At 37.0% G+C, this 17,219-nt stretch overlaps 2 protein-coding genes across 3 annotated transcripts in view; one reads left to right on the top strand and one right to left on the bottom strand.

Moving 5' to 3' along the window:
* The window catches only part of LOC127452865 (aryl hydrocarbon receptor nuclear translocator 2-like), a 1,027,890-nt gene that overhangs the window by 996,329 nt on the left and 14,342 nt on the right, over window positions 1-17,219 (bottom strand). The window lies entirely within an intron of this gene.
* ndrg2 (NDRG family member 2) overlaps window positions 819-17,219 on the top strand; it is a 105,884-nt gene continuing 89,483 nt past the window's right edge. The window contains exon 1 of one of the 2 annotated variants that reach the window (XM_051719205.1): window positions 819-1,263. The gene's annotated coding sequence lies outside the window, so the exon portion shown is untranslated. The remainder of the gene's footprint in view (window positions 1,264-17,219) is intronic. The other variant, XM_051719196.1, reaches the window with a different exon arrangement.

Raw genomic sequence — 17,219 nt, forward strand, 5'->3', positions numbered from 1 at the left:
CCTTAACACAGCTTTAGTTATATACCTATAAACACAACTACTGCTCTTAAAAAATTGGGAAAAAATTTTTTTCCCCCCATTCAATAAAATGTAACAATTTAATGAAGAAAGTGGGTAAAAGTATTTGATCAGTTGGCAAAATTATAATAATAATAAATTAATTAATAATAATAATAAAACACATACAGTACATAACGATGTTTCAGTTTGAACGACCGTTAGCTAAAATAAATTCTGTCAGTCCACTGTAATGTATGTTGTTTATGTAATTAACTACATTATTCAATAGTTTTAACACATTTTAGTAATTTAAATGGCAAAGAAATAAACTTTAACCTCTTTAGCACTCTCGTCAAGAAGAATAACTGTTCTCTCGTTCTGCAGTTTAATTCGCACGGACACGTGTGTGTGCTGTGAATATATATATATAATGTGTGCGTAAAAATTAAGTCTTGCAGATGTGTGACTCCTGCAGGACAAGTGCAATCCTACTTGAATTACTTAAATTTGAAAACCCCTCGCCTACTCAATCTAGATTCTTCAGGACATGACTTCCTGAGGCAGGCGGAGAGGCTCACCCCCTCCAAGCGTTTTCATTCCTTTTGACAACTAACTCCTCGACACCATTTTGCGAATATCCTGCATTTCTACAAGAAATTGGAGATACGTGTATTTATATCTTTTGGCCCTGCCCAAATAACACGAAGCTCTTGCTTAATACTGCAGCGCAGCTGTAACCAGAACCTTGGAATGCGAACATGTTTTGTTCCACCAAGCAAGTCAACAACGGGCGCGTACCATCCGAGAAAATGGGGGGGGAATCATTTGAGAAGAAAATGGTTTCGTAAACATTCAGAAAATATTTATCGATATGCTGGTGGGTTGGAGACACTAACAGAATACAATCAAATATACATACCATAATTCCCTTTAAACACATCAGCATATACGACTCAAGCTCGATAGCTTATGTCGCGCTCCCCTATCTATTACTCCAGTCGCCTTGTTTGATTGAAGGCTACATATTTTTTTAACAATTTTTTTTGTGGCTCCTGAAAGGACTAAACGGGGTAAAACAGAGAAAGGACTGAAGGGAGAGAAAATAACAACGTCGTTGGAAAGAAAGCGAAAGCGTAAAAGCACGGGGGGCGACCCAAGGTCAAGAAAAATATATATTGTTAAAGCAAGGGAGTCCAGGCATCTGGTGATTTCTATATTTTAGAGAACTTACGCACGGCAACATCATATTTGTTTACATAAGAGGTAAGTGCGTGTCACAACGCGATTTCAAAATTGTTGCAAAAACTGTGGTTAACACATTATTTTATAAACGCGTTATTTTATAGCAGGCTAATTTGTGCTATAGTATTAACGTGTTTTAACCGCATACGACAATGTGTTGCCAAATAGAAAATGTCACAATTTGTTTGTGCATATAATGGAATGAGACTTAAATGTCCATGAAAGTCATCACAATGCTGAAAATACCCCTTTGAACGTGTTTTAAATGCATGCAACAATGTGATGCCAAATACAAAATGTCACGATTTGTTTGTGTATATAATGGAGTGAGACTTAAATATCCATGGAATTCATCACAATGCTGAAAATATCCCTTTAAACGTGTTTTAAATGCATGCAACAGTGTGATGCCAAATACAAAAGGTCACCATTTGTTTGTGCATATAATGGAATGAGACTTAAATATTCATGGAAGTTCACATAATGCTGAAAATATCCCTTTAAACCACAGATGAAACCTGACTCTAATCTTTTCCAGTGGCTGGAAACTTGCAAACATTAAAGTTATATTAAAATTATGTGCTTTTGTTGCTTAAAAACCATCATCAACTAATCACTGATACATTGACATATTATAGCTTGTATATGAGCCCGATACAATGCCAGATTAGTGGTTTAATTGACGTTTGCATGCTCGGTGCTCATATAATCCACGTCAAAACTCTTGGACAAATGAGGGTTGGTTTCGGTTTGAAAGCTGAATTGTACAAGCATGTCATGATCATATTTAATGGATTGTAGACCTTGTGTCAGAGAAATGCAAGACTACTGCTTTTGTTTTTTAATTTAAGAAAAACATTATTAGATCTGCACCTCCAGTTTTGGGGCTTTCTGCAGTTCTGTCAAACTCTTTATTCAAGGTGTTGCGATCTTATACAAAGATACAGCGCTTTTCGAGTGTTACGCCAGATTCACACATACTCTGTGGACACGTACACACAGCAGCAGAATACGGTTGTCAGTCCTGTTTTGAGTGCTTAATATGGTAACGTTCACACACAAGTCGGTTATTTACAAGAGTGACAACTGCAAATTTTCAGGACTCGCAGCTGCATTTTTGGGATTTTTATTTACAAACCTGTGCTTTGTAAATGGAACCGTACTGGACAACTAGTTATCTGTCATGTCATATGTGAAAGCCACGCTGCACTGTACATGCGCATGTCTCGTGTTAATCAGGAGAGGTTTCATTAACTCACAGGGATAGAAATATGAGCTGCATGTCATTCAAAGATCCAACCACTGTCTTTCACCGAAGCTGCGCGACAAATGCTGCACTTGGTTAAAAAGCATTCAAAGCCGCTGTTGGTTAATTATGATCTGATGAATGAACTTGCACCTCATTTGGACTTGTTTATTTAATAATGTGGCATCAATTGTGAAAAGACATGCTGATGTTATGGACGTCGTCATCTTTGATATTTACTGTAGTCACTGTCACTATGGTTACAGGTGTTAGAATATGGGCTTGACTTTGGTTTTCGTTCATACAGACAGTATTCAAGCAGCTACTTTAAGATGTTGTATGAACAGGATATTTCAAGACACACACCTGTAAGTAAATGCGGCTGTCAATCCCAAACACTGATTGTGTAAATGTAATCTGCGAGGCGTGAGCAATGTGTCGCGTTTGGGTATTCACATTGGCCGCGTCTCTTGTCTAGGTTCCTAAGGCAACGTAATGGACCCATTTCACATATCCGGGTTGAAGAAGTAGACGCATAGCAGGGTAAACTTGAATGGCGGTAAATGGGAACCACAGCAAATAAAATTTTTGCTTACCCGTTTGCTCCAGCAGCAAAAGAAAAAATCAACGATTATGCTTTCACAGCTTTGCAAAAGAAGATAAAAATATACAGCGCTGGTTAACAGCAGTAAGAAGAGCGAAATAGGCCAAATTTTCTCATTCCCTCAGCAGCTGTGTTAGAAGCCTCATCGCAGCTGTGGTAACTGATTTTTTTTAAATGTTATTCTGGGGTAATATAATACAAATACAATGTTATAAATTTACACTAAATATTTTTCGAATTGGAAATATAAAAAAGTTTGCTACATTTATGTTGTTAAAAAAAGGCGGTAAAGGTAAGGGTCCATTGGTTAATATATCAAAGCCCCTTTCAGGCAGTAAAATCTGACAACAGTAGTATCATAAATTGTGCTGCTTTAGCTCAAATCAAGCTAAAAAAAAAATAAATAAATAACTTTCTTTTTCAGGCTGGTTGAGCTAATGCGCATGCCAATCTAAAAGGTGATTGGCTCTTTTACATATAAAGCTGGACGTCATTTCTACATCTGTTCCAGTTTCTCCCGTTCATTTTAATACCAGTGGTCCGTCTCTTCTAATCTGTCTCTCTATATATACACAGCAAAAGTCCTGCTATGTAATTTATGAATTCTTTCCTTTTAGATATTTTATGTTTGTTTATATGCAGACCTATACATTTTAGTGTATAGTAGGTTCAGTTTAAATATTTGCTTTTGCGTCTTTTCTATAATCTCCTGATTATTTTAGTTTTCTACTGCACCCAGAGCCACTTAGTTCAGCATGAGCCATGCGTCAAAAACAATCCACTCACTGCCGCTTCTGGGACGGGTCACTTCGCAACTCACAGTTGCAGTGTGAAGGGTGTAATCTGTTAACATGGGCATCGAAACGAAAATGTGCTGCTCACACCTCACTCATGCCCTGCTCACAGATGATATGTGAAACTGGCCTCAATCTCAATGGGAGGTGTGCCACGAGCTATGCTCTGCAGCTTCAGAAAGACCTGAAAAAGGCCTTTTCCAGCAGCAACTGGATGCATCAAACATGCACAAAGACCGTGCTTGCGGTTGTGGACACTAAGCGGCTGAGGCAAAGGTTATCTGGCTGTTGTGCCCACTGGCTGTATATCTGGAGTATTCAAGCTGTGTCTGAAATCGCCCCTTATCACTATATAGTGCACTAATTCAGGTGTTGGCCATTTTGTATTTTTGTAAGTAGTGTCCAAATTCTGAGTGATCGGCCCTTTCTCAGTACCCACATTTGCAGTCTTTGTACGTGCCTACTTGCCCACTGTCGTATTTCTGGTGTTTGGCCACAGTGTGCAAGGACTCTAGACGTGAAGACTGCTAGTTTGCGTATGACTTTTGATTGCACGTTATGAAACTCGTAGACTGAACAATGTTGGTCCCGGTTGTGACAGCTGTTTTTGTAGTTGTTCTTGGAAGAAAGATTGTTGTTGGTAGTGGTGACTGTTAAATAGCCAACTTAAAATAACAACTAACGGAATATTTTATCAACCTTTTCATTTATCATTACACTACTGGTTGTTGCAAGTATAATGTGTTATTGAAAATATGTAAGTAGGGGAAAGCAAGCAAAAAACTAATGCGGGGCTAGTTGTAACACACATGGTTTAAAAGTTTCCATGCACACTGGTAAGACAAATCTTCATTTGTTTACTTGTTGCCATATCAAAACTGTGTAGAAAAAAAATTGTGGCAAAACTAAAAACCTTTGAAAGATATCCCCAAAATTTCATTTTACAGTTGTTAATTTTTATCTCTGTTTTTAGTGTTTATTTAAAGTGAGGCAAACTTGGTATAATTTTAATCTCCAATCTGTTAGCTAGCATCTTGCATTGTCTTTTAATTCTTAGCTAGCCATCAGAAGTGACTAGCCAGGTTTAAATCCCATTGCGCTGATGACTGGTGTTACAACTGACCAATTAGAAAAAACTATGAAATCCCATGCAGTCAGACATGTAATTTATATCATTCCCCTTTATGCGTGCGCATGTGTTGACGTGTGTGTGTGTGTGTGTGTCATCAATCCATGCATTATTTCGGCCAATGCTGTGGCTTTGTTGTGTATTCATTGTCAAGTGTCAAAATTATTGCGATATTAGATATGACAAAGTTAATAAATGGCTTTTTATTGACATAATATTTTAGTTTACCCTCTATTTATTTTAATTAGATCAGATACAGTTGTTAGAGGGGGATTTTACATTGTCATACGGTCATGTTACAATGTGACCCGACATTTTCCAGGAAAATGGTGAAAAAAGTATATGCTGAATTCATGAAAAAAGACCACATATTTGAACAGAAAAATACTTAAGAAAATCAAAGTGTTAGTTTGTGCCACACTCTCCCCTACACTTTTTCAAGTGTTTTACTTTGTGAAATTGCATAAAAACTTAATTCTATAAAACTGTGTTTAAACCAAAGAGTACTTTACACAATTTATCAGTATGTGGTTTCGTACATAAAATAAAAGCATTAAAATATATACTTCAGTTCCATAATTTTGTTTTTAACACTAAATTGTGTACTGTACGGCACACTAGTTGATAAATTACCCAAAATCCCCAGCAGTATTAGGCAAGAACAAACAAAAGTAGGTGAGAATTAGGCAAGAAGAACAAATATAGGCATTTAAATATACCTAAATACATATTAAATGATGGTGATGCTGCTATTAAATCATACCAAGCAGTGGTTAACATAATATAACTATTTGTATTATATATATTCATATATACAGCAGTGACATATTATACACTTACGTTTTACTATCTGATTATAACAAATAATTTGCATTGAAATGCTTTTCTTGACATCATCTTGGCAAAAATAGGCCACTTCTCTCGGGAAGGTGGGGTGGTGTTGGCTCTCGAACATGATGAACTCTGGGATACACTTAGCCCAAAAGACCACTCCGAAGCAGTATTCGGGCTAGTGTTGGTTACGTGTACTGAACCTTGCCATGTACATGGGAAAATCTTGCAGACTTAAGGCGGGTGCACACTGTACGATTTATAATAGTCCTTTACAATTGTTGCTTGTCAGACTGTACGATATGAATGCATTGATATCGCCATGGCATTGTGCGACATTATGTCAGACTGCACGATATACATCATAGCCGACTGTGGTCCCAATCGTCCTGATCAGTGAACATTACTCACGTTACGGGAGTGTTGCAGAATAGAAGCGAAACGGTGAAATTTGCCCACCATGGAGGAGCATTGTTTTTCTCTCTCTGAAAGTCAGGACATCAGCATTTCCGTTGCTCCAATACCATTCCATCACGAGCATAGGCTAACATTTACAAGAAAGATGGATTTTGTCAAATAGGCCTATAATAAGACTTGATCACAAATACAGAAAATTATAGATGTTGAGAATGAACGTGAGTGCAGGAGGTAGCCTACAGTAACAATGAGTTACGACAAGCAAATATTCATTGTGGAAATAAAAAGACTTGTGGCCCGAAAAATTACAAACTTCATTCACATTGGAGAAAACAAAAAAGGTGTGTTATAGTATGTCTTTCTCATCTTTTAGATTAGTAACCTATGGGCCATGCAAAATTTCGAAAATTCATAAAGGCTGATAATATATCGCGCTTGCAAATTCCCTATGGATGACGCACAAACATGACATAGATTTCTGTAATTGTATCCAACTGTATTTGCTGATTTGGATTAAAATGTCCCATAAATACTTACCAGTATAAATTGTTCAATCTTTCTATTTTATTTTATTTATTTATAAATAAAATTGGAGTGGTGTGAATCTTAACTAAAGTTTAAGTTTACAGATGTTTAAAGTAAATTTATTAAAAGTAAAATGGTAATTAAAATAATGTTGTAAAGAAAATGCATGATAAATGTAAAGAAATAAAACTAGAAAATGCAATCATTTATTTATTTTCATTTTGTAGCCTAAGCTCTGTATTTATTTAATTCAGAGAATAATGCTTTCATATTGCTGACATGTTACACTTTTCTCCAAGTATTTTCTGCTTATTTATTTATTAAAACTTTTTATATAAAATGAAAAGAAAAAAAAAACATTGAAAGAGCTTGAGTAGAGTGATAACTGGGCACAAATGTTGCTATGGTGCAGACGCGGAGCAGGTTTCTTTCGGGTGTGAGAGAAGAGCGGAATATCTCATCTGGCCGTCGTAATAGCAATCACACTATACGGCTGCGATGCTAAATTTCAGACACTGCCCAAACTTCGTCGGAGGCTGAAGATCATCGCAAAGGCTATTAATCAGCCATCTGTGAACATCACACTGAACGTTGTAAGATTGCCGATTTTGCCCTGCGACGAGAGAAATCCTTTAGGATTCCCGAAATTTTTCTCAGATGGCAGAGTCGTGGCCAAAATCGTGAAGCCTTTACTTAGTGCCGCATACATGCGCATTTAGGTGGGCAAGACCGCAAGTGTTCTTACCCACAGTGCACTCTGATTTCGAGTGTACATCCGATGTTGGTGAGTACGTTCCAACAACCAAAATATAGTTTCATACCAGCAGTGTCGCCAGTATGTTTGCCATTGCATTCTACTCATGTAGACGTGTTTTAAATACCACCTTACCAGGGTTGACCTTAGGTCTTTTGGTTAATGCTAACTCATTGTGGATTGTATTTTTTTATTTTATTTTATGATATAGACTATGCTGGACTTTAAGAATTGATTACAAATTCCACTGTTAAAAGCAGACAAAGCTAAAATATTTTAACTGTAATAAGTAAAATAGTGCAAGATAATTTAAACCTTTAAGGCACCCCCTGCTAGGTTTACAGCTATAAAAGTTTTTCCATCACTCTGTAAGGACCTGGAGTATAATAGATCCTTATTATCCCATTTCCGTTATAAGAAATAAGGAAAAGGACAACTCGTTTGCCGTAAATTGCGACCCGTGTCGGTGGAGGAAGAGATCCTGGTCCCTGAGAAATGTGGTTTGCTGCAGCTTCCACTATTTCAACACGGTACTTTGGCTCCTACTTCACCTAGGCGGGAGGTTGGAATGGCTCAATCCAATCAATCAGCTGGTCAAGATATACCCTGGGAATACTCTATGATGAACATCAAATATCTTTCAGATTTCCAGTAGGCATTGGCTAAGGGACAATCAAGTAAATTGAGCAACTTGTTGCTCATTTTGCTTGAGTATATCATCCCTGTATCCCTGATGCTTAATCTGCTGGAGATCTGCAGCGCTGTGCATGCCTTGCTTTTGGGCTCCAAGGTAGGTGGGGAGCAGAGCTGATGAAAATAAAAACCCAAAACATGGCTACAAAAAACACACCTCAAAAAAAAAGTTTCTCTGAAAATATAGATGTGCTCCTGTGCCGAGTATTGATGACTGGCCAAAATGTATCATCATTGAAGCTGCTGCTCCAGATTCTTCAATCATCAAGCTTTCCCCTTTCGCTATATAAAAAGGTATTGCAGAAATTGCGGGAACAGTAAAGGAAGTGAAAATCTACAATCTGGACAGATTCTTGTGGAATGCAGTAAAAAGGCCATTGCTGAAACTTTACTACATACCAGCATGTTAGCTGGAGTTCAGATAAAGACATCTCCTCATCCAACTTTGAACTACAGTAAAGGAGTAATCCATACTGGAGAGTTGGATGATGTGGATGAAGAAGAAATAATGCATGAGCTCAAGACCCAAGGAGTAATGAACATTTAAAAGAATAATAATCAAGAGAGAAGAGTGAACGATTAAAACTAGTACGTACATCCTCATCTTTAATTAAACCACTACTCCCAGATAAACTTTGAATTGGATACTTAAGTGTTCCAGTGGACCTATTTGTACCCAACCCTCTGCGGTGTTTCAACTGTCAAAAGTACGGTCATGGATCTAATGGCTGCAACAACAAATATACCTGTTGTAACTGTGGGGAGGAAGGCCACGACAAAGGGAGCTGTGAAAAACCATCTAAATGATGTAATTGCTCAGGTGAACATTCAGCTGCATCAAAACAGTGTCCCATGTGGATCAAAGAAAAAGAAATACAGAAGATCAGATGTACTAAGAGAATCAGTTACCTCAAAGCAAAGAAAATGGTGGCTGCTGTCCCTGTTTTTACTCTGAATATGTTGCAAAAAAAGCTGTGAGAACAATAGACTGCCAGACAGATATCACCTGAATGCATGAAGACAAACCCCAAACTGTTAATTATAGTAATATTCCCTCAAAGATGAAGAACACAGGATCTCAGAGCGAAACTCTTTTAAATGACATCCACTCCAGAAAGAGCTCAATAACAGAGAACCAAAAGGCAAATAAAAACAATAGAATGTCAAACTCTTCACAATCTAAAGTATCCCAAGATGAAACTTCAAAGACAAGACAAACTAAAGATGTGGAAATGAAAGAGAATGAACACCATAGTAGAAGTCCATCCCTTAAAGGCAGAACCAGGAAATATTTTCCTATTCTATCCTCCAATGGAACTGTCGTGGTATCAGAACTAATTTTACGGAGCTGCAGCGTTTAACTGCAATTATTAATCCTCTAGCCATATGTCTTCAAGAAACACAATTACCATCAGATGGTACTCTCTCTTTTAAATTTTTTTCACGTTTTAACACTTTTGGTCCCAATGACAAGCGGGCTTCCGGTGGTACAACCGTTTTAATAAGAAATGATGCGATCCGTAGTCATATAAATATTAATAGCAATCTACAGGCGACAGCAGTATGCCTGACTTTGCAGAAAAACATTACAGTCATTACTATTTACATTCCCCCAAATTTAAATTTGACACACATGGACCTAGATCACCTTGTTGCTCAGCTCCCATCTCCCTTTATTCTCATGGGTGATTTTAAGTCATAACATTTTGTGGGGCAGTAATCACTGTAACACAAAAGGAAAGAAGATTGAAGATTTTATAGATAACCACACCTTATGTCTTTTAAATAATGGATCGAATACCTATTTACATCCAGGACATGGAGCATACTCTGCAATCGACCTAACAATTTGTCAGCCTGAATAATTTTTTGACCTATCATGGAAAGTTTGGCATGACCTCTGTAGAAGTGACCATTTCCCAATCATTGTAACCATCAAAGGCAGAGAGGAAGAAACAAATGTACAAAGATGGCAAATTAAAAAAGCAAATTAGTATCAATTTAAAACCCTCTGTTATGAGAGACTGGCACAGTTTCCAGAAGACAGCCCAGATGCTATGCAGAATTTCACTAAAACGCTTATACCTATAGCTAATGATATAGTCCCAAGAACATCTTTAAATATAAAACATAGACGAATTCCATGGTTTGATAAATGTAAGGAAGCTATAAAAGATAGGAGAAAAGCTGAATGACTGTTCTTCAGACATCCATCAACTGAAAATCTTATCAAACTCGAGATGAGTAGAGCACGAGCAAGAAGAATTATACATGAAGTAAAAAAGGAAAGCTGGAGAAGATTCGTTTCCAGCATGACAACAAGTACTCCATCATACAAAATATGGAACCTGATATGGAAAATGAAGGGGAAAAACAATGGTCCTCAAATACAACACATCAAACAGCATTGCACACTCTTGACTTCAAAGCAAGATATTTCAAACATTCTAGCAAAAACTCTTATTCATCTTCAAAAAAGTTAATCTATTGAGAACTGCCTTCCTGCTTTTCGAACCTTTCATGCTCAGCAAGAAAAAGAAAAGATTAACTTCAGCTCTAGTAATACAGAGCCATACAACCAACCTTTTTCTATGGAAGAACTACAGCGAGCCATTAAAAAAAATCCCATGACACAGCTGTTGGACCGGATAAAATCCACTATCAATTTTTAAAGAATCTACCCCACCTTTTCCTGGAAATGCTCCTTAGAATTTTTAACTCCATCTGGATATCTGGAAAAATCCCATCCACTTGGCATGAAGCAGAAATAATACCTATTCCAATGCCAGGAAAAGACCATAATGACCCCATAAACTATCGCCCTATAGCTTTAACCAGTTGTTTATGAAAAACAATGGAGAGGATGGTCAATGATCGCCTGGTCTGGACACTGGAGTCTAAACACCACATAAGTAATGCCCAATGTGGTTTCAGGAAAGGTCGAAGCACTACAGATCATCTTTTTTGTCTTGAAAGCTATATTCGTGGCACTTTTATTAGAAAAGAACATGTTGTAGCTGTCTTCTTTGATTTGGAGAAAGCCTATGACACGACATGGAAACATGGCATTTTAAAGGATCTGTACCAAATTAATTTTAGAAGTTGTCTGCCAATCTTCATTGAAATATTTTTATCGAACAGACTCTTTAGAGTTAAAATAGCAAACACCTTGTCTAACTTACATAAACAAGAACTTGGAGTACCTCAAGGAAGTATCCTATCAGTAACCCTTTTCAGTATTTAAATAAATAGCATTGCAAAATTCACTGGTTCTGATGTCCTTTGTAGTTTATATGTAGATGATATCTGCATTTGCTACAGAAGCAAGCAGATGAATACTGTCGAGCGAAAAATCCAACTGAAGATAAACAAAATGCACTTCTGGTCAACACAGAATGGTTTCAAGTTCTCACAAACAAAAATTATCTGTATGAATTTCTGTCAGCTTCGTTCATTACACAATGAACCAGAGCTGTTTATGGACGGAAACTCACTGGTGAATTTTCTTCTGAAAGTAAAAATTGGTGTGTGAGTCTTGTCAGAACCCACTATCCATTAATCATATTTTACTGGACTGTCATACTTCTACACATTTGAGGAACCTGTATTATTCTGTTGATACTTTTGAAAAGGTTTTTAACCAAGTGAATCCAAATTTAGTTTTGAGGTTTTTAGGAAAAATAAGAATCTTAAACACCTTATTTAGCTCTATTTTGAATAACTAAACCTGGCTCCCGCCATGAATATAGCCATAGAAGCTGGCATGGCGTAAAAAAGGAAAGAAAGAAAAGGACCCTTTTCACAGACCTGTTATGATGCGTTTCCACCTTCTTTAACAATGTAAATGTAGCAAACCTTTTTATATTTCCAATTGTATTAAAAAATATTAGCAAACTATACAATTGGAGGTGTACCTGTGGATGTATTTTAAGGCCTACCTTCAAACTTAGTGCCTCTTTGCTTGACATCATGGGAAAATCAAAATAAATCAGCCAAGACCTCAGAAAAAAAAAAAAAAACACAAGTCTGGTTCATCCTTGGGAGCAATTTCCAAACACCTGAAGGTACCATGTTCATCTGTACAAACAATAGTACTCAAGTATAAACACCATGGGACCACGCAGCCATCACACCGCTCAGGAAGGAGATGCATTCTGTATCCTAGAGATGAACGTAGTTTGGTGTGAAAAGTGCAAATCAATCCCAGAACAACAGCAAAGGACGTTGTGAAGATGCTGGAGAAAACAGGTAGACAAGTATCTATATCCACAGCAAAACAAGTCCTATATCGAAATAACCTGAAAGGCTACTCAACAAAGAAGAAGCAACTGCTCCAAAACCACCATAAAAAAGCCAGACTACTTTTTGCAAGTGCACATGGGGACAAAGATCTTACTTTTTGGAGAAATGTCCTCTGGTCTGACAAAACAAAAATTGAACTGTTTGGCCATAATGACTATCGTTATATTTGGAGGAAAAAGGGTGAGGCTTGCAAGCCGAAGAACACCATCCCAACCATGAAGCATGGGGGTGGCAGCATCATGTTGTGGAGGTGCTGTAGTGCAGGAGGGACTGGTGCACAATTACAGTATGAATGTACCCTTTGCTTACAGTTTTGTGGAAGGGCCCTTCAAGAAAGGATTCATTTTCTCACTTTTGTTTGGAACAACCCTTTGAGTGGCATTCACCCCCCGCAGTGCCCTTCAAGGGTGCAAAAATTCTGTTGGGAATTCACCCCCAGGCTCACCGAAGTGGTGTTGCCTCAGACGGGTAAAAGGTCAGATAAAAAGTCCACTCGATGTACAGTATTGTAGTGTAATTTTACCAAAAAAAGAATACTTAATTACACAATTGCAGTGTAGACAGATTTATTTATTATTAATTTCAGTGTAGACAGAAATTCAATACGTCTTTCATAGAAAACTGTCATTAACTAAAGGAGCTGTCTTATTCAGCCAAAACAGTTTACTTTTTGTTTAACGAATAAGCATTTAGACTAATAACTTTTATAGGAGTACCATGGAATTACCATTTTTTGAACATAGTAACCATTCAGAATCATGGTATTACTATCTTGGTACCATCATTGTACCACTGTTCTGCCACATTACTGCTGTAAGGTCCTTAATATTAATTACAGAATATAGTAAAATAACATTAATATGAAAGGAAATTAAGTAAAAGTACTATAAAAAGTTCTATAAAGAGGATGATGAGGTCAGAGTGGAAGCAGCGGAGATGACAGGAAGAAGTGAGTAGAGATGAGAGAAAGTGAACAAAATGATGAGAATAAGACCTGAAGCACTGTGGTGTTACAAGGGTAATACCATGGTACTGAATTATTATTTTACTCATATTTCATGATATTTTTATTTTTATATTTTCATACTCTAAAAAATACCATGGTTTTACAATGGCACAAAAAATATGGCATTACCACTGACCATGTCTAAAAAAACCATGTAATACCATGGTACATTTTGTAAGAAAGATAACACAAAAGGATATTTATATAATAAAAGAAACACTTAAATTCTATAAAAGCAAAGAAATAAGTATAAATAAGTACTACTAATAAAAAAATAAAAAATAAATCAGTGCCTTTTTTATCCTTCTGCACCTGCTGAGGTCTGAGGGGGAGGCGTTTAGAGGAGCATTTAAATATGAAGACGCACAACTGTAACACATTTGTAAAACATTTTTGGCCATATTTTGTTCAAAATGATGTCACACCTGTTTGTTCTTCGATTTCGTATGAAGTATACAGGGGCCTTAAGCCTGTTCTGGTTGAGTACCATCTGTATGTTGGCTATTTAAGCTGCACGCATTTTATAAATAAAATATTCTAGTTTTCTTTTTATTACTTACTGTGGTATGGCATGCAACAAAGTAGTAGCTCAGTCAAATAATCACTTAAAAACATCTGCTTCAAACTGTACTCTTTAAGGTGTATCAGTAATTTTTTATGCATGTTGTCTTGGACTTACATTGACATCTAGGGGCATGAATGTAGAACCATTCAAACACAAGAGTTTTCAGTTACTATCCAAGGCAGTTTTGCAAAAAAAAAAAAAAAAAAAAAAAGGTTTAGTGCATCAAAATAAAGCTGATGGAAGGCAAATTATCGATAATTTCACAAGTGTCGTAATATTTTCCATTTACTTTAGTACATAAATCCTATGTTGACACGTCAAATGTCGTGAAAAACTAGTTTGGAAACATTTTTTGCCGTGAAAAATGCCATTAACACAGAAATTTAGTGTCACGTGATATGAATTTACATCACGTGTCCTCGCAATAAACAGCATCATACACAGGAACACTTTGAGTGATGAGGAGACTCGAGTTCTATTAAAAACAATGACATTACCTTCATTCTTTATTTTTTTTCCTTATCTAATGTTCTCTCTATTGCTTTTTAAAGAGTGGAACAAGACAAATGTATACGACATTTCAAAATCATATCTTTTCTATTTTGCATTTACAGTAATTAATTTTCAACTTTTAACACACACATACAAAACATAAATAAAAAAGGCTTACAGTACCTTTGTTTGTTTCAAATAGGTTAGGTCTTGGGTGGAATCACAACTATATTACCATTGAAGTAGTCAATATAAGGTTTCCATGTGACAAAAAAATGTATGGACTTTACCCCATTGTGAGAACTTAATTCTTTCCAGCTGGAGGTATTGCATGACATCTCTCATCCAAGTAGAGTGAGTGGGTGGCTTTTTTGTTTCCAGTTGAGTAAGATCAATCTTCATGCAAGGAGTGTAACAAATGCACTCAGTGTATTGACTCTTTGATAATGTTATGTTATCGTCCTTTACTCCAAAGAGAGCTAAAACTGCATCTGGATCCAAAGGTCTTCCTATAATGTTCGATAGTGTTTGAAAAATTGAGAGCCAGTAATTTCTGATATTAGGACACTTCTAGAACATGTGTGCCAATGAGGCTCCCGCTTGTCCACATCGATCACAGTTTGAGCCTACTGACGTGAACATCTTGGAGAACTTTACTTTAAATAGATGTGCAGAGTCTGTGCAATATCATGAATTGTATAAGTCCATGTCTAGCACACACTGAAGAAGAGTGAACCCATTCTTGTGCCCCCTCCCACTGGTCATCTGTGGTATCTATTCCCAGATCCTCCTGCCATGCCTCTCGTAGGTATTCTAGTGCAACATTACACTCAAGTTTTGATAATTAATCAAATATAATAGACATACCACCCTTAGTAAATGGGTTCTGTAGAAACAATGAGTCTATTGGTGATCTTGGCGGTTCGTCCGGGAAGGATGAGAAATTATTTTTAACGATGCTACATATTTGCAAATACTTAAAAAAAAAAAAGTGAGAGTTAGGTAAATTAAACTTCAGTTGTAATTGTTTGAATGAGGGGAAGCATTTATCAATGACTAGGTCTTTTGATTGTACAAATACCTTTCTCATACTAAGTGCAAAATAACGTGTCTAACAGGGAGGGAGTAAATGGGTGATGAGCGATTAATGGGTTATTAATGGAGCATGTACTGTATGCCATTTAAAGTGCCTTCTGATTTGAGACCATATCTTAAGAGAATGAGATACCACTGGGTTTATTTTTCTGAATGAAGGAGGGGTAGATAAAGCTGAGAAAATTAATCCTGGCCACGAGGAGGGGGTGCATGCGTAATTTTCTATTTCAGACCTGCCAGTATGGAATTCCTGAAGTGTAAATGAGAGAGCTCTTATATTACATGATATACCCCCCTTAGACTTGGGCCTTTGTAAGTAAATCTTCTTGATTCTAGGAGTCGTCTTATTCCAGATAAACTGAGATATAATCATATCAAGTTTTTTTTTAAAATGGCTTATTAATAAAAAATGCATTGAAAGAAGAATAAAAATATTGGTAAAATACTAATTTTAACAATATTAATACGGCCTGCTGGGGAGACTGGACCACCTTTTAAAATGTTCCATAGTCTGATCGTATAATAATAAATAAAAAAATCTCCTTAAAGCAGAATAGCATTTATTAATGGTGACCCCTAAGTATTTGAAAGAGTCTGACACCTTGAAAGGGAGAGAATAGGGCACCTGATGTGAAGTTACAGGACTAATTGGGAATAATACACTCTTAGAAAAGTTAACCTTGTACCCTGAGATTTTACCAAATTTGTCTAAAGTTGACATAATGGCTGGTAATGATTTTGAGGGGTCAGAGATATTTAATAATAAATTGTTGGCATACAAGAACACTTTATGTTCCTACCTCTAACTATCCCTCTATAAGCTTGTGAGGTATGCAGAGCAATGGCAAATGGTTCTATGGCAAGTCCAAATAAAAGGGGAGTGTAGAGCCGAGGAGGGCGGGGCCGGGCTGGAATGATGCACGCCCGGTCCCCAATCAGCCCGATGGGGCGCGCGAGGGATAAAGGCAGCCGGGGATGACGGTCAAGAGAGAGAGAATTACAGGCAGCTGCCCTGTGTGTGGTTATGTTTGTGTGTTTTTGGTTAAGTTGTTCATTAAACTATTATTTAAGTTGTCAAGCTGGTTCTTGCCTCCTCCTTTCCCTCTAATCCCCTTACAGGGAGAAAGAGGGCAACTTGTCTGGTAGAATGGCTGAGTGGGAAGAAGAATTATTACCATTTGTTTGTATCGAAGCTTGGGGGTAGGTATGAAGTAATTTAATTAAAGCTACACTATGTAACTTCTACATAGGCCCTCTAGCGGTTAAAAAATAAAACTACATGCGTCTTGCGGAAGAACATTGTTTTGGTTGTGCTTCGGCTCTGCTCCTCTGCGTGGATGAATGTGGTTCGAGGCATCGGTGTACACATGGATACAGGACATCTTATCAGAGCGAATGGACAAATAAATAACGAAAGAAAGGAAAAGACAGATATCTGAAAACATGTCATCTGTGCAGGTAAGTGCCATGTCTTATGCTGTTGTTTTGACTTTTTGGAAACATTGATGTTTTGAAATAAGCGAC

The sequence above is a fragment of the Myxocyprinus asiaticus genome, chromosome 2 (assembly GCF_019703515.2).
Source record: "Myxocyprinus asiaticus isolate MX2 ecotype Aquarium Trade chromosome 2, UBuf_Myxa_2, whole genome shotgun sequence".
Taxonomy (NCBI): domain Eukaryota; kingdom Metazoa; phylum Chordata; class Actinopteri; order Cypriniformes; family Catostomidae; genus Myxocyprinus; species Myxocyprinus asiaticus.